Source organism: Silene latifolia, chromosome 5, assembly GCF_048544455.1.
Source record: "Silene latifolia isolate original U9 population chromosome 5, ASM4854445v1, whole genome shotgun sequence".
Classification (NCBI taxonomy): Eukaryota; Viridiplantae; Streptophyta; class Magnoliopsida; order Caryophyllales; family Caryophyllaceae; genus Silene; species Silene latifolia.
In genome coordinates, this window is record NC_133530.1 from 24,846,863 (window position 1) to 24,870,202 (window position 23,340).

A 23,340-nucleotide genomic window follows, 5' to 3' on the forward strand; every position below is an offset into this window, starting at 1 on the left:
AACATACGCTTTGACTTTGGATAAGGAGTGTAGAATCCTATCTAAAATGAGTTCTTTGGAGATTTCAACCTTTTGAATCTTCAAGGTCTCGACTAGCTCCATAAGTTTGAGCACATGAGGGCTAACCTTTTGGCCCTCTTTGAAGTCGAGATCAAAGAATGCCGCGGCCACCTCATATTGGACGATCCGCGGAGTTTGTGAAAACATTGTCACTAGCTTGGAGTAAATCTCATTAGCGGTGCCCATTTTAAAGGCTCTCTTTTGGAGATCCGCCTCCATCGCAAATATCAACACGTTTTTCATTGCGGCGGACTCCTTATGGTAAGCCTCATACGCTTCCCTAGTAGCGGCGGTCGACCTAGTATTAGGTTCGGGTGGAGAGGCCTCGGTTAGGTAACGAAGCTTGTCGTCACCTTGGGCGGCTAATTTGAGTTGGGCATCCCAATCGGAGAAATTTGACCCATTCTTTTCAAATTTACATCGATCCATGAAGGATCGGAGCCATGATGAATTAGCGAAAGGCGTGGCGTTTGGGTTTGGTGTAGCCATTTGTTATGAGAAAAAGAAGTGGTCTACAAAACAAAATAGAAGGAGTAAAACAAATGTCGTTTTAATAATAATACTCGTGAAAACTAATTTAAACAAGTTTTATGGCATTTTTCTAGTGACCTCTACCCAACTAGATAAATGATTCCAAGACCCAAATTCATATCAACTTAGGCACGGGATAGCCGATGAAACCCTTATCAATATAACTCGGTGGATTAACGCTTAATCGATTCTATTTTTAGAACTCTTGGTCGATAAATTTACTCTAAGTTTATCTATAGCCCGGAACACATGCGACTACGGTCACGAATACTTCCGTTGAGGTCAATCCAAATTTCGAATAAATGTGTTCATGATCCAAATTCACATTAATTTGGGCACGGGATGGCCGATGAAACCCTCATCAACACGAATTCGGTGGATAGACATTTTTCACCCACTTCCCCTACGTAACAAGGTTTGTACCCCGGGATGGCCGAGTGCACTCCCTCGCGAAATAGGTTTTCATGGTTTCTACTATTTGGTAAGGCTATGTCTCAATTATTTATTTTAGCGAGAGGTCATGTCAATTTATTATCTATCACGTTTTAAGTGAACTAAAGCCGTGAACTACGATAATTCTAATTGACACGGTCGATAAACTCGATGAAAGATGATGCATGTTTTAGTTATGACGATTTAGCGATGCATGCGACATATAAATAAAATGCAAAGCATAAAAAATAAATCCTAGTATGGCCTTCCTAAAATAGAAAATCTAATTAACTATTACATATTCGGAAACCAACTCCATTGGTCCCTTGAACTTCGGTTGTGGCACACATCTCGAGGTAACACCGTTTTTATGTATCGCCATCTTGAAGAAATCCGTCTTTGGGAACTCCGAAATAAATAAAATTACATAACAAATTACATAATTTCCTACCATACATTTCTAACTAAAATAAAATAAATCTATTAAATTAAAAAACGGTGATACAAGATCACAATAAATTACAATCGAATCGATATTCCCATACATTTCGGGTAATACCAATTAAAAACTAAGGCCATACTAAGTAAAAATTACATAATTCAAAATTACATAAATAAAATTATGACAATCATAAAGAAAATGCAGCATTATAATATGTATGAACATGCCCAATTTAATGCTAAATCGCCTTTAAGTAGCCAATATCGTATATTACTCGGTTTTTACGGATTTGCGTGATTCAACGTTTTAAAATCACAAAAATTACATAAATTCATATTTATGCATAAGTTAATTACCCTAACCTCTTAGGACTCAAAATTTAGTCTTCACTAATTATTTGACCATAATTAACTCATATTTCTAAAATTTGTTTATTAATGGACCTAAAATTACAAAAATAAGCTATAAACTTCAAATAAATCACAAAATTTCAAATAAATTTGAAATTTGAAATTTAAACTCATGAACATTCTGGAAAAATACCATGACACTCATAATGTTCAAAAACTTAGGTTAAAAATTTCGAAATTTATCCGGAAAAACAATGTTGCGGTTTATCGGTTTTAACAAAAATAATCATAAAAACATGAGAAAAATTATATTCATCAACTTTTCAATTTTAGATCTAAAAAAGATAATAAAATGCAACATGTGATGTTTTTCCTTAGTCATAGAGTATGTTTTATTAATTTTCACTAATTAAGTCACTATTTATGCTATTTTTCTTCCAAAAATCATAAATCATGCATAAAGACTTCAATATAGCCTATTATTTTAGACACATCTTGTAAAATTGCATGTGACAACATACTAAATTTCTATGACCAGATTCGAAATTTATCTCATATTAACCTATTTTTCATCTAAATCTGATTTTAATAATGAAAAATCCATTTTTCGAGCATAAGAAGTCCAAAAATTATGAAAATTTACAGGTCTTCTCAAAATAATATATGTGACAACATATCCAAAAATCACTGGAAAATTCAAAGTTTACCTAAGTTTAGTCCGAAAATGACATTTTATTCATAAAATCATATTTTAATGCCATTATTGTATAATATGAACAATAAAAATCCATAAATTAACCAAAATATCCTAAAAACATTTTAGGACCAGAAATTTTAACATTCATAATGATTTTCGTGATATATCATAATAACACAAATTTAACAAGTTTTATATGTTAATCGTATAACTCGGAAAAACTTTTAACCGATTTGCATGCAAACAACCATGGCTCTGATACCAATTGACAGAAAAGTAGATCTATATACTCAACATATTCATATATGTTTTAGGTTAATTTAATCATAAAATTAATTGGTGATCTTATGCATGCAAACTATAAACAATATAAAGAAGAAATCTTTATCTTACATTGGAATTTCGGTTTATTAGGGCACAAGAGAGATCTCCTTCTCTCTTGTTCTTGTGCTTTCCTCAATGGATGAACAAAGATCCAAGTATAGGATCTCTCCCAAAGTTTAATACCCAAAGCACACTCTTAATAAAATTAATACTATGAATACTAGTACAATATTAATTTAGCATAAAAATGACCCAAAATAAATTGGTTTTTGGTCTCCTAAAAACCGGTTTAAGAGAGGAGAAAAGGAAGTTTTTATCTTTCTAAAAATTGTTAATTTTTGATGAATGAATAAATTTTCTAATGCACTAAACTATAATCTAGTGCAAGTGATAAAAATATGAGGCAAAACCCTTGGTTTTGCCCCTATGAAAAACCGGTTAAGGGAAGAGGAGGGAAGAAGAGTGAGCCAATGCATGCACTACTACAATTTTAGGCTAAGAGGACGCACCTTAGAGGACGGTTGGACACGGAACCATCTTACATTAGCCAATTAATTTCCGCGCTATTGTTGATCACATGAAGAGGACGGTTAATAGAAAGACGCGTCCTCTTAAAACAAGAAACAAGGACGGTTGGTCAATATAACCGTCCTCTTAAACATATCCAGCACGGTTAACTAACTGAAGCGTCTTCTTTTTTTTTTTCCCCTAATTAATGATGATCAATAATATTCGGAGTTCCCAACTCCTCGTTTGCCTTTTTCTTTTATTTGCAAACAATCGCCTCTCACCACCACCAAGTTCTCCATCATCATCTCCCTAATGCAAAATCACCGCCCCTCGCTAGCACCACCGATCTAGGTCACCATTATCGCCCTCTCCATCTCTCTAATTCTAAACAATCGCGCCCTAGACATCGTAATTAGCAACGCTTCCAGTCAGTCCGCCGCGGTCACATACACAGTATGCTTCCAGTCAGTTCGCCACCTCAAACCTCTACTCCACTGATGCACGCCTTGTTGAGGTTCCTATCTCTTATTTCATATTCCCCATTTTCTTCATCATATACTTTTTTTTAATCTTTATGATTTGTCTGAAACAATACTCTTATTTACAAAGTTACAATCTCTACTTTTATTCTAACTTCTTATTGCCTTGCGTCCTCCTTAAAACCTTTAATTTACATCTACTCTTCTTTTAATTTGGTAAACTTACTAGTAATCACCTACTCCCTGATTATTTGCCTTTTTAGGGTTTTTTGTTTTCAATTTTAGCTGCTTGCTTGTTTTGATTGGATTCTGGAGTGAAAACCTCAAGCTTTGATGATTAATTGTTAGCAAGTATTACTGTTCCTACATTTTGCAGCGGGAGCTAATGAGTCGAATCATTGATTTTCATGCCATTACGAGTAGCCTTGAGACTGTCCAAATAATTGCCACAATTGGAATGCAATACACGGTCTTAGCCTTCATTTAAGGTTGTGTTTTGAACATGCGTATCTCGAACTCTCCTTGCTCAATGGCCATGACCTTTACACTGATGCTCATCTTGAATTGCTTACTTCAAGTTAGAGGATAAATCAGGTCCATATCAGCTATTTATCTCGAGCTATAGCCAAACAAATAGGTTGTACGCAGGCAGGAATGCAATGTTGTTCAGAATTAACCTGTTAGTAATCAAATGCTCATATCTCATAATCTATAAGTTCTCTATGCATGATTCGAATTGGACATGAAAGCTAACTCAATTAGCTTTCATTTGACGTAACTTGGACATTTTTATTCGAGTTGAGCTAAGAGATATGAAATCTGAAAGTTGCTGCTGCTGCACAGGGATATGTTGTACTTTCTGAAATGACCTGAACTCGCTTACAGCTTTATATCTCCGAAACCATACGAGATTTTGGGGTTATTCCAATTGGATAATACAGCTAGCACATCTATCTTCGATTTGGTATATGGGACACCTCGTGATTCATCTTAAAGCACAAGTTATAAGGTCTGCAAAATGTCCCTGATTGCTGAAAGGTTACAGCACAGTTGAGACATGACCTGATATCACACGAGCATGAATATCTCGAGTTCTATATTATTTTTTGAAGTGGTTCTTATTGGTCGTGATAGCTAGCACCTTTAGCTTTAAAATGATATAGCATGGGCCAGAAAACTCTAAGGGAGCACGGAATTATGACCTCTGCAAGAAAGACATGATTGCGAGAATCGTCCTAGAATGGTCTGTCTGGCAATTGTGTGCAACAAGGGCATTTTTGTGCCTTAAATGGCCCGTCCAAGGATGAGAATATGTCCTTAAATGATACTATGCATGTGAGCCCCATATGATAAGAAGAGGAGACCTTTTTGAAGTAAGAAATGCAGCCAACAAAGACTGAAATGGCTGGTGAGCCTTGAAAGCAACACTTGTGATCCTTCTTTGGAGTCTAGCTCTTTGCACCCTCATTGGCAACTGGTAGCACTCCTATATAGCCCAAGAAAAGCTTCTCAACAACTAAGCTTGTCCCTTAGCTACATTTTAATGAGCAAATACTACCTAGCTTGTCCTCTTTTAGAATAAAAGTTAAGAACAAGAGTGAGGAAAGCATATGACTTGCATTGGAAGGAGAAACATACGGAGGGTAAGTTATTTCCTATATTAATCTGTCAGTAGCATACGTAAGATGATAAGTAAAAGTAGTTACAAAAAAATTGTTTTTCTATCCTTGAAATTACAATGTAGTCCAAAATGAAGAAAATGAATACGTTGTAGAGATTCAGCTGTTTGATTGGAGAATGGTTGGAGGCACATAGCTATGCAGTACTTGGGCGATGAACTAACGTTTCTCTTAATTGTTAAAAATACAACTAGCTATCTAAGGTTTTTTGGTGATGTAAACTGAAGTTTAGAGGCTGCAAGTTGATGTTTTGATGTTGTCAGACTGTGTTTTGCGACGTAAATTGTTATTTAGAGGCAGTAATTGGATGTATTCTGTCAAAACCCTTTTTGTGATGTAAAATGATGTAAATACGTTTAGGGGCTGAAAATTGATGTCAGCTAGATTTTTGTGATGTATGTTAATGTTTACAGACTATAATTTGATGGTTATATGTTGTCAGGCAGTTTATTGTGGTGTAAAGTGTTGTTTAGAGGTTTCAGGTTGATGATATATAATGTAAAAACAAAGAAGTTTGTATTTTGCAAAGTGCTGTAAATTGTGCTGTAAATTGCATGTAAAGTGCTGTTTAGAGGTTTCAGGTTTTGATGAAATTTGCTATTTACAGGCAATTAGTGAGAAAAACAAGAAGAATGCGGCCAGGAAGAAAGCAAAATACCATGGTTGTCGAGAAGGATATCGAGCAATTGAGAAGCAAGTTGTAAGTTATCTTTTAATTGTTTAAGTTATTTGAATTCACTGTTATTTGATATAAATATTTTAGCTAACTTAAGTTAAATGCTTTTTTAGAAAGCGGACTTTGTCGCAAAGAAACGTCCATGAGTGATCTTTTCAGCTGTGTATGAGTGATCAGATCAGTCTCATTTTTTCTCTGCGTTCATAGGTTTCAAAAATGTTATCTGAACTGATCAAAGAGTAGTCAAACTCCTGGAAACTGGAAACTGAGCAGAATCGCTGACGGAGGCTGCTATAAAGTTGATTGAGGTATGGCTATAACTTTTACAAGCAATTCTATCATGTGTGTAGTAGTGTCTTGTATAAAGACTGTAAATATGCTTGTCTTGAGGCGGTGGTCATCTTCTTGCACAAGCAAAGTCTTCTCGGCCTTGGTTTATAAATGCACTATCAGTCATGTTCGCATTGATGGGTGTGAATCCTGAAACTACCTAGTTTAATATAAATACAATTTCTGGAAATATGTTACTATTGTTAAGCATCAACTGACGGTGCAACTATTATCCTCACCTTTATCATCTCTCATCTCACGTCTTTGAGCATGTCTTTTGTTTCAATCATTTACTTCAATTTATATCAATTACTGGTTATGATATGTATATAATTGTAATTATGTATTTTGGTTACTTTGTGTGTAGTTCATGCTTAAAGGCCTAAAGACAGACTCGGTCGGTTGAGCAAATTGATGAGGTGCGGGACATTTAGGCTACATATGCATTGTGGTTTAAGGCGACGAAATTTGATGATAATGTACAAAGTATTTAGGCTGAACTACTTAGATGTTATTTAGATAGCTTAGGTAATGGTGTGTGGATGGAAGAACTCGTGTTGGTGCTTGTGTTAAACAAGGAATTGCTAATAGTTTGTACTTTGCAAGTTGAAACTTATTACATTTGTTTGGTTGGATTTGGATTATAAATGTAAGATATACTAGATTTTCTGAAATGTAGCATGTCATATTTGAGTGATGTGACTATTGTCGTATAAGGCATGAATGAAACAATTTTTATTTCAAAAATCTAGTGGTGAAAGAGCATGGATATATTCATAAATTCGCGCTAAATTGATTTCAAAAAAATGTAAAGAAGACGGTTAATTAACAAAGCGTGATGAAGCTCGCACAAAAATAAGGCGCGCCATGTATTCAAAAGAAGACGGTTAAGACATGGAACCGTCCTCTTATTTAACGCAAAGAAGACGGTTCAAGATAACAACCGTCCTCTTATTAAATACAAAAGAAGACGGTTTGACTTTATGCCAACCGTGCTCTTAGGCAACGAGGACGGGTGATTTAAGGACGGTTTGATTAACATATAAGGACGGTTTTTAACCGTTCTCTTTGTCCATTTTTGTAGTAGTGATGCAAGAGTTGTTCTTCACAATGAACACTAGGTTGCATGGCTAGTCTATTAGGGAAAATGATTGTGTTCTCCACTAATATAATCAACACAATATAAGCCTAATTCTCCTCTTAATTTCGGCATACATAGATAATATGGACTCCATATTATCTTTGTCAAAATGTCAGTTTGTCTTATGTCACATGTCATATGTTACATAAATTTGTTATGTATTTTTAACATATTAAAAATCAACGTATTAATAAGAATACGTCATATACAAAAATTGACCTAGTAATTCATAATTACGTGTACCAAAATATTTTACCAATTATAAATCACAATAATTTGTATTTATAATAATTCATTCAATTTCATTTGTTTCTTTAAACAATAATTTCATCTGAGTAATGAAACAATTCGATTACTCTGACCGTATCTCATTTAATCAAATTTCAATGAGACACGTAAATATTACTTCCAAAATCGTCCGTCAATTTTAAATAATATAATTGACTCGTAACGTTATACGATCAATTAAATGATCAATTAAGAGTGTTGCCCTTTAGGTATGACCTAGGGGATCAACTAATCACCACCGTCGCACGCACGGCGAATGTCAAACTCTAGTCAGCCAATCATTACCGATATGTGTGGACCAGTTGACAGTAAAATATTACATCCCAATTGTATTCTTTATAATGAGACTTAAACATGTGATCATCATGATCAACAGTTGTGATCGCATTATTGTCGGAGGACACATATTCCAACAGTGAATGGTAAGTCATGGAAGATAATAGTGGAAACAGAATCCTAGGTAAATTCCACCATACAATGGACTAACTTAATTTCCATAAAATAACTTAATTAAATATTAATAAAATACTTATTTATTTTATGGAATATCTTACATTTAAAACTTATTGAACCGTTTGATTGCTTTATTTTATATTTTTGAATTATTCAATTTAATTAATTTTATTTCAAATACGATTTATAAAAGTAATATTTTAAAGCTCAATTTATATAAAAATACGTATTTTAGTCGGACAGTAATAATAGTGACACTAATAATAATAATTCACGTCTTAATTTCCGTCTAGATATAGACCGTCACATTTTACTTTGTACCTGCTTTAATCCGGACCAACCAGAAATCGACAACATGCTCACCTACTCTCTGGCACTCTACCTTTATACATAATATTATAATTCATTTATTATTATTATTATTATTATTATTATTATTATTATTATTATTATTATTATTAATACCCATATTATTGGTCCACCCGCAACCCCACACCCACTCTTTTATTTCCCTTCTTCTTCCTGCAACCACAAACGAAAGCAGCAGTAACAAAACACAAACAGAGCTCGTACACTCCATTTCCGCCACCTTCAACCTCCATTTTCTCCCTCTTTTCTCAACCTTTTCCTCTAATTTTTACACCATTAGCTTCCCCTTTCCTTCCTCATTCTTTTAAGGTCAGAAAGTTGTGATCTTGTATGACTTTCGTTTGTGACCCGTTTTATAAAGTTTCGATTTTGCCTCAATCTCTTTCGTTTTCTTGCTCCATGACAAAGCTTTCGAAGACCTTGTGGTAGATTGAAGCTTTTGAGACCATTTATTCGAAGAATAAGGAGCGGCTAAGGTAACGGTGATAGGCTACTCGACAAAATATCGATATTTTGCCCTTTTCCACGGTTTTTCACTCTTATTTATTGTAAAGTTTAGTTCTTTATGTCCTTCTCGTATATGTGGTTGAATATGTGGATTTAGTGGTCATTTTACATGGTTATTTGGGTGTTTTTCGTAGCTTATTTCTCAATATGAATTCGGCTATGGTGTTGTTTCGAGTATATGATGTTTGTCTGTTTCCACGGGTGTTTATAGCTGCGTTTTTCTGGGTTTTGTTGAGCATGGCTATGATAAAATTTGTGGTGGTTAATCATGTTTTAGTCGTGCTTATTTCCGTCTCAATTTTGCCTTAATTCCGTCTTGAATTTGAGCTGAATAGGGCTGCTGAATTCGGCCTTAAAACCGTAACATGGACTGGTTTGGTCTCTACTTTGGGACGGGTAAAGTAGTCCTACGGAACTGTCTTCGTGCTTGTTTTCGTCATGTTAATATCAACACATGTATACTTGAATTTCTCGCTTTAAATATCTAGCCATGGACCATACTTTACCTCTGTTTGTGACCGTTTCACGAGTTGTTCGGGTGGTTTAATTGCCGGTTGTTTGACAGCCGTGGGGGAGGGGTTGAGCAGGTTACTTATGGTCGAATGTCGGCTGTTTTGGATGATAAATGATGGTTAATGTAATTGGCAAAATTAGTGTATATGTCCGTCCTAAGCACGCTTATAATTCCGTCTTGTGTTTGGTTGGGCATGACTGTGGGCTGCCCGTGGGCCTGGCTGGGTGGTTGTGGTTACAGGTCGTGGGCCGGCGACACGGCCACTGTGACACCCTTAAAAATTAGCGATAAATAAACGCGTAAATTCTACAGAAAAACTGACAGGATGTGTTTGTAATTGGTTCAACTAGACAAAACCTGTAATTTCAAAAAAAAATTTCTAAACCAATCACAAACATTTCCAACATTCCCAAGAGGCGGGTGCCAAAAGCTGCAATGCTAACGAACTAATTTACATGCCATAGCTAACGATAAGAAAATGTAATGATACAAACCCAAAATAGAAAAGGGAGACATATGTCCCTTCAAATTATTTACAAAACCAAAAGTTAAAAGGTTTACTATAAGAATAGCCAAACTAGGTCCAAGGTTCTCTTGCTCACTAGCTCGTCCGTGAACCCCAACTAAGCATCAAGTACCTGTCAATCGCATTTTATACAAACACGAAAGCCACAATTCAGTGGGGATTAACTTCGAGTCCTCCCAGCCACGAATCGTCATATTTAATGTAACATGTAATGAAACATGTAAACAACATGATAAATAATTCAATTATCAATTATTCTAACATATGAGTCCTAACTGACCAAACTAAACTATCATGTGAAACATATAACAAGCAGTAATCCAAACTTTATCAATTGTAACCGGCTTACATCTCACCTATTACAATTCATAAAATTACCATACAAGAAAGGGCAATATATCAAAGACAGGCATAAGTTCTTAGCACCGTCAATAGTCACTCTGTAACTCGAGTCTATACCACGAGGTAGGGAAGGTAATCGAACCGGTATCTTGGCTCAGCGGTTAATATTAATAAAACATGGCCAAGACACAACACAACCCTAGCCTAAAATCACAGAGACCTAGACATGCGGATACACACCACCGCACCCAAGACCCACAATTTTTCTAAAACAATGTGAGTACCCTAAGGAGTCCACCAAAGGGTTGGCTAGTACTTAAGCTGACCACTTACTATCAAAATAAGTAACGAGGTCATGCCCCAACTTGGATATAAATCCACTAGTCAGGAACACAAAGGCTATTAAGCAGTGAACATATACTCGTCAGAGACTATAAAGACCTATCTATGACAAACACAACAACAATCTGCAAGAGATATTCACTACCCATTCCAATTCTAGCAATTTTAACAATATTAAAGGCTTTAGGGGAATCTAGGGCCATTTTTACAATATAAGAAGCTACTCAAATCAACTAACTACACATGTGAAACATAAATATAATAAATGGCCTAAAACAAGAAAAAGGCCGATTATCCAATTCATATAAAACTTCATCCAACCGAATTTTTACCGCAACCCCACCGCGACAGTGCGGGTTAAATTGCGGTGACCAATCACTCAATTAATCGACATCGAATCGATCAAAGGGACTAAGGCTCGATTTTTGCACAATCATCAAAACATTACAATTATAGCTATATAATTCATTTTGAGCCTAATCGTTACAATTTTATTTTATAATTTACCCTAACATGTGCAACTACCAATATAAACCTAATTTTTACCATTAACATAATTTTACTACTAATACGATCTAATTCAAAAGTGTACTCATATGTAATTTATACTAACTATAACAATAATGATCCCGAAATGACAAATATTGCATGAAAAACCGCGAAACAAGCAACGGGCTGACCCGGGCCAGTAAGTAGGCCGGCCCGTGGGCTGCCGGGCTGTCTGCCGAACTCTTCTTGCCACCCCCACACCTCCATTTCTCCATTTTTGTTCAAGATAAGACCGTCCGAACCATAATTAATCGTTCCCAATACTAACATGTTAACTAAAACTAACAAAAATACATGGATTAAACATGCATGCAATCATTTTAACATGTGAAATTAACTACTTAATTAAAAATCACAAAAACATACAAAAATCAAAGCATGTGACGATTTTTCGTCGAGTAACTCGAAATATGTTACCTTAAGCTAGAAAATGAGCAATTAGCACCTTAAAACCCAAGCCCTAACAAGCACTAGCCGCTATCCTCGACAATATACGAGTCCCCAAACTCGTCTTCCAATTCTTCACCTAAATAAACAATAAAAACACAATAAATAAGTATAAATACCGAAATTTACCAAAATTCGTCTTAAAACAACTTCAAGAAAACTGAAATTAAAACATATTAGGTTGTAGATCTCGACGAGAGGATTCCGAAAATGTAAATTTTGCGAAAAATCCGAGTAGAAATGAGTGAGTTACGATGGTTTTTAGCTTGAATTTGTATAAGTTTTAATGGTGTTTGGTTTTTGGGAAAGTTGTTGATGAAGATGAACATAAGACAAAGAAAAATCAGAAAAAAAGAAAGGTAGGGGGAGGGGGTGCCGCGGGTCAGAGGAGAAAGAGAGGAAGAGAGCGGGTTTGAGTCGGGATTTTACGAGTCGGTTCCGGCTCGTTTCGATAATAATTAGAACCGCTTGTCAAACGCAAATTCCGACAAGACCAAAGTTCTTAAACACGAGATTACAAGAAAATTGAATACTCATACGACCCATTTCCAAATTCGTTTACCCAATGTTCAAAAGAATTCCCCCCGATATGTCCTTATTTCGAACTAAAAGATTTTTACACGGTTTAAACTATTTTTAAACATTTCGAAACTATCAAAATAAATACTTTTCTTCAAAATATAATAAAATTATATTTCTTTGAATTATTTTTACTTTAAATACATTAATATCAAATTTTATTTGATTAATAAATTACTTCCGAAATTTATTAACGGTCCTAAATTACGGGGCGTTACAATCATCCCTCCTTTTAAAAAGTTTCGTCCTCGAAACTCAGAAGTAGAAATCATAGTATACAGCATCTTAATAATATAGTTATAAGAAAATACAAGTATCTTTTCAATGAAACGGTGATACTCTCGTTGATCAGACAAGAACATCCACATTCATATCAAGATATAAAAATATTTCTACACCAATAAATGAGAAAACCCCCATTATTGGGACGTCACCAACAACGAGATTCAACATTCACTAATGTCAAAACCATTAAAAATCATAAAAGTATTTTCAAAATTTCAGTTTAAAGTTCTATAGTAAGAATAATATCTTACTAAATTATAATTAAATAAGGCTTAATAACTCGGAAAAAGAGTAAGAAAAGGAATACCTTACGAGAATAATTCAGGATATTTAGCTAACATAGAAGCTTCAGTCTCCCAAGTCTCTTCTTCGACATTTCCACAACGCCAAAGAACTCGGACTAGAGGTACAACTTTGCTTCTAAGTTGTTTATTGGCTTTTTCAAGAATCCGAATTGGCCTTTCTTCAACCACCAAGTTAGGCTCCAATTCAAGAATCTCTTCTTGGATTATATGGCTAGGGTCACGAATGTACTTCCTCAATTGAGAAACATGGAAGACATTGTGAACCTTGCTCAGATTTGGGGGCAATTCTAAACGGTAAGCAGCAGGACCAATCTTTTCAATCACCCGAAAAGGTCCAATATATTTAGGGCTCAGCTTCCCTTTAACGCCAAACCGTTTCACCCCTTTCATAGGTGACACTTTAAGGAATACTTGATCATCAACCTCAAAGGAAAGTGGTCGACGACGGACATCGATATGATTTTTGATTTGGTCTGAGCGGCTTTCATCCGCTCCCTAATGATCTTAACTTGTTCAATGGACTCGGTCACCAAATCAGGTCCTAACATTGGAACACTTTGGGTTTGATCCCAACAGACTGGAGTACGGCATTTTCTACCATACAGAGCCTCATATGGTGCCATTTTAATGGAGGCTTGATAGCTGTTGTTGTAAGAGAATTCAACCAGAGGTAAACATTTCTCCCAAGAAGTTTGGAAATCTAAGGCACAGGCACGAAGAAGATCCTCTAAAGTTTGAATTGTTCTCTCAGTTTGACCATCAGTGGCGGCGTGAAAAGCAGTGCTCATCAATAGTTTACTACCCAAGGCCTCTTGTAATGCAGTCCAAAAACGAGAACAAAATCGAGGATCCCGATCTGAAACTATATCTTTAGGAACCCCATGATAGCGCACTTCTTCATCCACATAGACACGAGCTAGAACTTCTAAACTCCAGGTCTCTTTGATGGGAATAAACCGAGCACACTTAGTCAATCGGTCCACAACCACCCAAACAAAGATTCTTCCCAAAGGAAGTCCTGGGTAAAGCCATCACGAAATCCATGGAAATAGACTCCCATTTCCAAAGGGGAACATCCAAGGGTTGAAGCAAACCCCCGGGCTTTTGATACTCTATCTTTACTCTCTGGCAGGTGAGGCATTTACTGACATACTCCATAACTTCAATTTTCATCCTAGGCCACCAGAATTGCAATCTTAAATCTTTGTACATTTTGGTACCACCCGGATGAATGGAGTAAGGAGAAAGGTGTGCTTCATCAAGAATTCTTTTTCTCAAATCAGCTGCATTCGGAACATAGATTCTATTATGATAACGAAGATACCCATCATCATCAATCTTACAATCCTTAGCTTGCCCAAGTTGAATTTTAGCTCGAATGGATTTGAAAGTAGGATCATTAGGAAGGCAAGTATGGATCTCACGGTGGAAGTCAGGTTCAGCTGACATGGCATCAAGATGATGAGAGCCCCTTTTTACAAGGCTTACTCCCAATTTTTGAAGTTCTAAAGCAAGTTCAGGAGGTAACTCTCGAAAAGAATTCAAAGAATGACAGGATTTTCTGCTAAGAGCATCAGCCACCACATTAGCTTTTCCTTCGTGATAAATTAGATTGGCATCATAGTCATTCACCAATTCTAACCATCTTCTTTGTCTCATGTTCAGATCTTTTTGGGTAAAGAGATATTTCAGGCTTTTGTGGTCGGTGTAGATGTTGCAATAGACTCCAATGAGGTAGTGTCTCCAAATCTTCAAAGCATGCACCACCGCAGCTAATTCAAGATCATGAGTCGGGTAGTTAACTTCATGAACTCTAAGCTGTCGAGAGGCATACGCAATAACTTTCCCCTTTTGCATCAAGACACAACCTATACCATGCTTAGAAGCATCACAGTAAACATCAAAGTCCACTCCTTCTTCAGGTAAGGTCAACACCGGAGTGGTAGTCAACCTCTTTTTCAATTCCTGGAAGGCATTTTCACACTCTTCAGACCACACAAATTTAGACTCTTTCTTCAACAACTGAGTCATCGGCCTAGCAATCTTTGAGAAATCCTTCACAAATCGTCGATAGTAACCCGCCAAGCCAAGGAAACTACGGATTTCAGAAACATTGGTTGGGCTTTTCCAATCAACAACGGCTTCAACTTTGGCAGGATCTACCATAACACCCTCTTTCGAAATGACATGCCCAAGGAAGGTCACTTTAGGTAACCAGAATTCACATTTAGAGAATTTAGCATACCATTTTTCACGGCGCAAAATCACCAAAATAGCACGAAGGTGTTTGGCATGTTCTTCTTCAGATTTAGAATAGATCAAGATGTCATCAATGAACACCACAACACATTTGTCAAGGTGTTCTCTGAAAGTACGTTCATCCGATCCATGAATACCGCTGGAGCATTGGTCAAACCGAATGGCATCACCGTAAACTCGAAATGACCATATCTCGTCAAGGCGCTCTAGGAATGTCGGCTTCTGACTGGAATTTGATGATAGCCCGAACGAAGATCAATTTTAGAAAAAGTAGAAGCACCTCGGAGTTGGTCGAAAAGATCATCAATTCTAGGAAGAGGATATTTATTCTTGATAGTAACCCGGTTAAGTTCACGATAATCTATGCATAATCGCATAGATCCATCCTTCTTTCTTACAAAGAGAACAGGAGCACCCCACGGTGAAGAGCTAGGTTGAATAAAACCTTTGGCAATCAAATCATCCAAATTGAGCCTTCACTCTTTTCATTTCGGACGGTGCCGGCCTATAAGGAGCTTTAGCAATAGGGCGGTACCAGAATAAGATCAATAGCAAATTCAACTTCCCTTTCAGGAGGAATTCCCGGTAGCTCATCAGGAAAAACATCGGGAAATTCACATACAACAGGAATGTTCTCTTTAAGAGGCAGAAAGGAAGAATCAGAAGGAGTCACCATACACAAAAAGGCTTGATGACCCTTTTTCATCGCATTGATAAACTTCATAGCAGAAATTAATTTAGTACCGGTTTGTCTTTTAACCATTTGATAAGACACACGGTGACCTGAAGGGCTTGTAAGAATTATTTTCTGGTCTCGACATTCAAATCGAGCATGATAAGTATGTAACCAATCCATGCCCAAAATGACATCAAATTCTTCAAGTGGAAATTGGAAAAGATTTGCTGGAAATATAGATCCCGCAATAGAAATAGGGACTTCCGGATAGATTTTTGAGCAGGAAAAGACATCACCAGAGGGTAAGGATATAGATGTGCTTTCTTCATGTGATGATTCAAGCGATAATTTATTGGAGAGTTTTATTGAAATAAAAGATAAAGAGGCACCCGTATCAAATAGTACCAAACAAGGAATATCAAAAATAGAAAATGTACCAGTAATGATATCAGGGTGTGCCTCAGCTTCTGCTCGGCTCATAACAAAAATTCGACCCTTCGGTCTCACTGGCCTCACTGGGGCGACAGGAGTAGTAGGAGCCGTCACCTTCCTCTCCGGGCAAACATTGGCCTTGTGGCCCGGTTTGTTACAAGAAAAGCATATAATAGGATCAACGAAGCATTTACCAGGGTGTGCTGGTTTCTTGCAATTATAGCACACTCGGTCTTTAATACCTTTATTGTCATTAAATGCTGAAGATTGACCACCCCGGTTAGCTTGCACATTAGAAACAAATCTCCTTTTGTTTGAGTCAGAAGGAGAAGAGATGAACCTAGGTGAAGGAGTAAAGGGCCTAGAAGATGGATATAAAGGCCTCTTGCCAAGATTAGAACTAGTTGCACGAGCTTCATTTTCAATCTCTTTCAATGAATTCTCAGCCCACAAAGCATCATTATAAATTGAAACAAAGTTAGTGGAGTCTCGACGGACCATGCTTTTAATCTTAGGAGAGAGCTTTTCAAGATAAAAGAAGGTTTTTTCATTGTCATCCTTCACCAATCTAGTGGCATAATGAGCCAACTCATTGAATTTATCGGTGAAGGTCTGAACAGGAAGGCTTCCTTGCTTCAACTCCATGAATCCCTTCAACTTCTGCTGTTTCAGCTCTTGCGGATAGAAACGGGCCTCCACTAACTCCTTGAAACGTACCCCAGTCAAATCCGGTTCACCAAACGGTAGGCCCAGTCATGGACCACCATCGATCTGCTTCTCGTACTAGGAAGTGAGAGGCCAGCTTCACTTTATGTTCCTCCTTAACATCATACAACGTGAAGCTTTTCTCCAACTCTCGAAACCACCCTGTAAGAGCAGCTGGATCAATCTCTCCACCATAAGTGGGAGTGTTGATTCGGGTTAATTGGTTAGCCACCCAAGTATAGGTGCCTGGAGTACCCTCAGCAGGCGGAGGAGGAGGAGGAGCTTGTTGATTCTGTTGATTTTGTTGATTTTGGAGAATTTGAGTAAGAACTAATAAGATAGCATCATCAATGTCCCTTCTTGGCGGAGCCATCTTACAAAAGAGAAAATTAATTAGTACCTAACAATTAGCAATCACAAACAGACTACCACATAAAATCCTAAATCTACCCATCCTACCCAACTCTCAAGTTTATTATTTAAAGGTCAAGTGATTTTAAGTGGGGTGCACAAACGTGCGTTGGGAGCAATAGGCTCTGATACCAACTGTGACACCCTTAAAAATTAGCGATAAATAAACGCGTAAATTCTACAGAAAAACTGACAGGATGTGTTTGTAATTGGTTCAAATAGACAAAACCTGTAATTTCAAAAAAAAATTTCTAAACCAATCACAAACATTTCCAACATTCCCAAGAGGCGGGTGCCAAAACCTGCAATGCTAACGAACTAATTTACATGCCATAGCTAACGATAAGAAAATGTAATGATACAAACCCAAAATAGAAAAGGGAGACATATGTCCCTTCAAATTATATACAAAACCAAAAGTTAAAAGGTTTACTATAAGAATAGCCAAACTAGGTCCAAGGTTCTCTTGCTCACTAGCTCGTCCGTGAACCCCAACTAAGCATCAAGTACCTGTAAATCGCATTTTATACAAACACGAAAGCCACAATTCAGTGGGGAGTAACTTCGAGTCCTCTCAGCCACGAATCGTCATATTTAATGTAACATGTAATGAAACATGTAAACAACATGATAAATAATTCAATTATCAATTATTCTAACATATGAGTCCTAACTGACCAAACTAAACTATCATGTGAAACATATAACAAGCAGTAATCCAAACTTTATCAATTGTAACCGGCTTACATCTCACCTATTACAATTCATAAAATTACCATACAAGAAAGGGCAATATATCAAAGACAGGCATAAGTTCTTAGCACCGTCAATAGTCACTCTGGAACTCGAGTCTATACCACGAGGTAGGGAAGGTAATCGAACCGGTATCTTGGCTCGCGTTAATATTAATAAAACATGGCCAAGACACAACACAACCCTAGCCTAAAATCACAAGAGACCTAGACATGCGGATACACACCACCGCACCCAAGACCCACAATTTTTCTAAAACAATGTGAGTACCTAAGGAGTCCACCAAAGGGTTGGCTAGTACTTAAGCTGACCACTTACTATCAAAATAAGTAACGAGGTCATGCCCCAACTTGGATATAAATCCACTAGTCAGGAACACAAAGGCTATTAAGCAGTGAACATATACTCGTCAGAGACTATAAAGACCTATCTATGACAAACACAACAACAATCTGCAAGAGATATTCACTACCCATTCCAATTCTAGCAATTTTAACAATATTAAAGGCTTTAGGGGAATCTAGGGCCATTTTTACAATATAAGAAGCTACTCAAATCAACTAACTACACATGTGAAACATAAATATAATAAATGGCCTAAAACAAGAAAAAGGCCGATTATCCAATTCATATAAAACTTCATCCAACCGAATTTTTACCTGCAACCCCAGCCCTGCGACAGGTACGGGTTAAATTGCGGCTGACCAATCACTCAATTAACTGACATCGAATCAGTCAAAGGGACTAAGGCTCAGTTTTCGGCACAATCATCAAAACATTACAATTATAGCTATATAATTCATTTTGAGCCTAATCGTTACAATTTTATTTTATAATTTACCCTAACATGTGCAACTACCAATATAAACCTAATTTTTACCATTAACATAATTTTACTACTAATACGATCTAATTCAAAAGTGTACTCATATGTAATTTATACTAACTATAACAATAATGATCCCGAAATGACAAATATTGCATGAAAAACCGCGAAACAAGCAACGGGTGACCGGCCACCGTAGGCCGAGCGTGGGCTCTTGCTGGCTGCTGTCGAACTCTTTTGCCGCCACCCCCACACCTCCATTTCTCCATTTTTGTTCAGTATAAGACCGTCTGAACCATAATTAATCGTTCCCAATACTAACATGTTAACTAAAACTAACAAAAATACATGGATTAAACATGCATGCAATCATTTTAACATGTGAAATTAACTACTTAATTAAAAATCACAAAAACATACAAAAATCAAAGCATGTGACGATTTTTCGTCGAGTAACTCGAAATATGTTACCTTAAGCTAGAAAATGAGCAATTAGCACCTTAAAACCCAAGCCCTAACAAGCACTAGCCGCTATCCTCGACAATATACGAGTCCCCAAACTCGTCTTCCAATTCTTCACCTAAATAAACAATAAAAACACAATAAATAAGTATAAATACCGAAATTTACCAAAATTCGTCTTAAAACAACTTCAAGAAAACTGAAATTAAAACATATTAGGTTGTAGATCTCGACGAGAGGATTCCGAAAATGTAAATTTTGCGAAAAATCCGAGTAGAAATGAGTGAGTTACGATGGTTTTTAGCTTGAATTTGTATAAGTTTTAATGGTGTTTGGTTTTTGGGAAAGTTGTTGATGAAGATGAACATAAGACAAAGAAAAATCAGAAAAAAAGAAAGGTAGGGGGAGGGGGTGCCGCGGGTCATAGGAGAAAGAGAGGAAGAGAGCGGGTTTGAGTCGGGATTTTACGAGTCGGTTCCGGCTCGTTTCGATAATAATTAGAACCGCTTGTCAAACGCAAATTCCGACAAGACCAAAGTTCTTAAACACGAGATTACAAGAAAATTGAATACTCATACGACCCATTTCCAAATTCGTTTACCCAATGTTCAAAAGAATTGTCATTTTCCCCCCGATATGTCCTTATTTCGAACTAAAAGATTTTTACACGGTTTAAACTATTTTTAAACATTTCGAAACTATCAAAATAAATACTTTTCTACAAAATATAATAAAATTATATTTCTTTGAATTATTTTTACTTTAAATACATTAATATCAAATTTTATTTGATTAATAAATTACTTCCGAAATTTATTAACGGTCCTAAATTACGGGGCGTTACAGCCACGGCCTAGCTACAGTCCAGGGTGGACACGGGTGAGTGATAGTTTGTACACTGTATTTTCCTTTCTCCCCTTCTTTTGTGGTTGGTAGTGTACATGTATTGGACTCAATAAGTTAATTTAGATGGGCTAGCTAGGTTAAAATAGTTGGGTTTGTGTGGTTTAAGTGATTGGGCTTGCTAAGTTCTAACCATTGGACTTACTATGTTGCATCTAATGGACTTGTTATGCTTTACCCATTGGACTTGTTATACTTCGTCAATTGAGCTTGAATAGATGTGTGTGTATATATATATATATATATATATATAGATTTAGGATCCGGTGAGAACGGTGAGAACGAACTAATATAAGAAAATAATAACAAACCCAATATACTCTCTGCCTCCTCAAACTAACAGATCCCCCGAAAACCTCCCCTTATCCTCGATATTACCACCCATCACGTGTCGTCGCCGCTAATGGCCACCCCAAGCAACGCCGGAGAATCACCAGCGAAAGTCCATGATGCCGACGCAAGTCCGGCGAGACCAGTGAGCATCACCGCCCCCAAATTTCCCGATTTGCAAAGCGTAGATTTGGATTCTCCTTCCACCGATTGTTGCCGTCGATTACCACCACCAGAAACGTCGGCGATCATCCATGATTCCGGCACAGCATCAGCTCATCACGAATCCACAAAATTCTGGATTTCCCGAAGTCCTGGAATTATGATCCTTCCTCTGGATTTAAGTTCCACCTTCTCCAACCACCACCTCCAACAGCAATTCACCGACAATTATCACTACCCCAAAATCGTCGGCAGCAGCAACTCATCAGATGTGGCAATTAATGAATTTCTTACATGACTCATTCGATCCAGCTCGGTTCCCAATGTGTCGATTATGGAGTTTGAGCTTGACTTGTGGCAGTTTCGATTAAATAAATCGACTCAATATGACGGTCGTATTCTGGTGGGTCTGTGTCTTATTGTCTTCGACGGCTTGGAAATGTTGATTTTTGTTGGTAGTATGTGGATTTGTTCCATCTTTTTTAGACAAACGTGGATTTGTTCCATCTGATCTTGTGGTGTATATGAAATGTGATTTAATTATTGAATTTGTGTGTTTGCGTGAGCTTGGTTAGTGCAGGATATAATATAATTTCAACTATTGATTTATTTGAACCATTCAAAATATTATTAGATACGTTAATTATGATATCAGATACATTACATATATCTCGTAAAAAGTGTATCTATAATATAAAAAAGTGTATATAAATCTTTAAAAAAGTGTATATATAGATTTTTGGTAAAAAGTGTATATAGGATAGAAAAAAGTGTATCTACCTTCTGAAAAAGTGTGTATAGAATTCGGGTAAAAAACGCACCTAAGTATATATATATATATATATATATATATATATATATATATATATATATATATATATATATATATATATATATATATATATTCCAATTTTGTTCTCACAGTTCTCACCGAATGATCGTTCTCACCGGATACACTTTTAACTGTCGTAGGTACACTTTTTAAAAATGTAGATACACTTTTTTTTGTATCCTAAATCCTCTTTGTACTGGAATTCTATATACACTTTTTAAGAATGTAGATACATTTTTTTTTATCCTATGTACACTTTTCACCGGAATTCTATACACACTTTTTTAGAGTGTAGGTACACGTTTTCCTATCGTACGTACACTTTTTGCCTGAATTCTATATACGCTTGTTAAGAATATAAATATATTCGATATTATAACTAACGCATCTCATACCCCATTTTGCCTATCACGTTAACACATTAACTCAATCCAAGGTCATAACTACAAAAATTACAATTAAATTATAGTAATGATGACAAAAAATTATAATGCAACATGTAAATTAATTTGACCTCTCACTCCCACTACCCTCAACACTGACTACAAACACATCAAAAAGCAAATCCAAAATGAAAAATTAAACAAGACCCACCAAATTAATTAACCCAACCCACTAAGACTATCCATTAATAGCTAATTAAAAAAATTGTTAAATTAGTCCACAATACACGTTAAAGTAGCAATCAAATCAAACTTAAAATGTAGAAAAGTCGAAGAAAAGAAAGAGAGCCATCTTTGATAACAAGTGGATAATTAGAAGAGTATTAACACTCATTTGGCGAAGAAGGAAATTGATTGGGTGAAAGATGATGAAGAAGGAATTTGATGTGGGAACCGTTGGTGTGCAGGTTTGTTCGTCGAAATTGTGCCGGTACAAGGGATGTTCGCCGACGTTGTTGACTGTCGCTCGCGACGACGGTAAGTTCCTTTGAATCGTTGTTCGCCGACGATAACTGCACCTGAGCAGATTCGAGAGTACGGAATGAGAGTTTATAAAATGGGTTTGAAGGAGAAGGGATTTTGGTCGATATTTGTCGCACGCTGTGATGTCGGACCTCCGACAATGGCAGCCTGACATGTTGTGATGGTGGGCTTGTTGGCTCGTATATGTATGATTGGGAGTTCTGATAATTGAATTTTTGGGGGTTAATGTGAGGTAGAGGGTGGGACCGTGGGACTGGGTAATATCACTAATATGGGTCATTGATTTGTGTAATCCAATGGAGGAGAGTCGTTCTCAGCATTTGCACCGAGTGATCGTTTGCACCGGATCCTACTACTCTATATATATATATATATATATATATATATATATATATATATATATATATATATATATATAAAGGCGGGATCTCGTGAGTTTGGTTCTTATGGTGAGTTGTGAGTTTGGAAATCTAGACCATTAAATAAAAAGAATTAAAGGGCTGAGA

General features: G+C 36.5%; 1 protein-coding gene and 1 long non-coding RNA gene across 3 annotated transcripts in view; one reads left to right on the forward strand and one right to left on the reverse strand.

Moving 5' to 3' along the window:
- LOC141656012 (anaphase-promoting complex subunit 10-like) overlaps positions 1 to 23,340 on the reverse strand; it is a 63,686-nt gene that overhangs the window by 25,672 nt on the left and 14,674 nt on the right. The gene's annotated exons all lie outside the window — the stretch shown is intronic.
- LOC141657082 (uncharacterized) lies at positions 3,553 to 7,205 on the forward strand. Of its 2 annotated transcripts, XR_012548656.1 has the most exons (5): positions 3,553 to 3,860; positions 4,202 to 5,468; positions 6,112 to 6,204; positions 6,388 to 6,488; positions 6,878 to 7,205. It is a non-coding gene; the product is annotated as an uncharacterized LOC141657082 (long non-coding RNA). The 2 variants fall into 2 exon arrangements; XR_012548655.1 differs by having other exon boundaries at positions 3,553 to 5,468.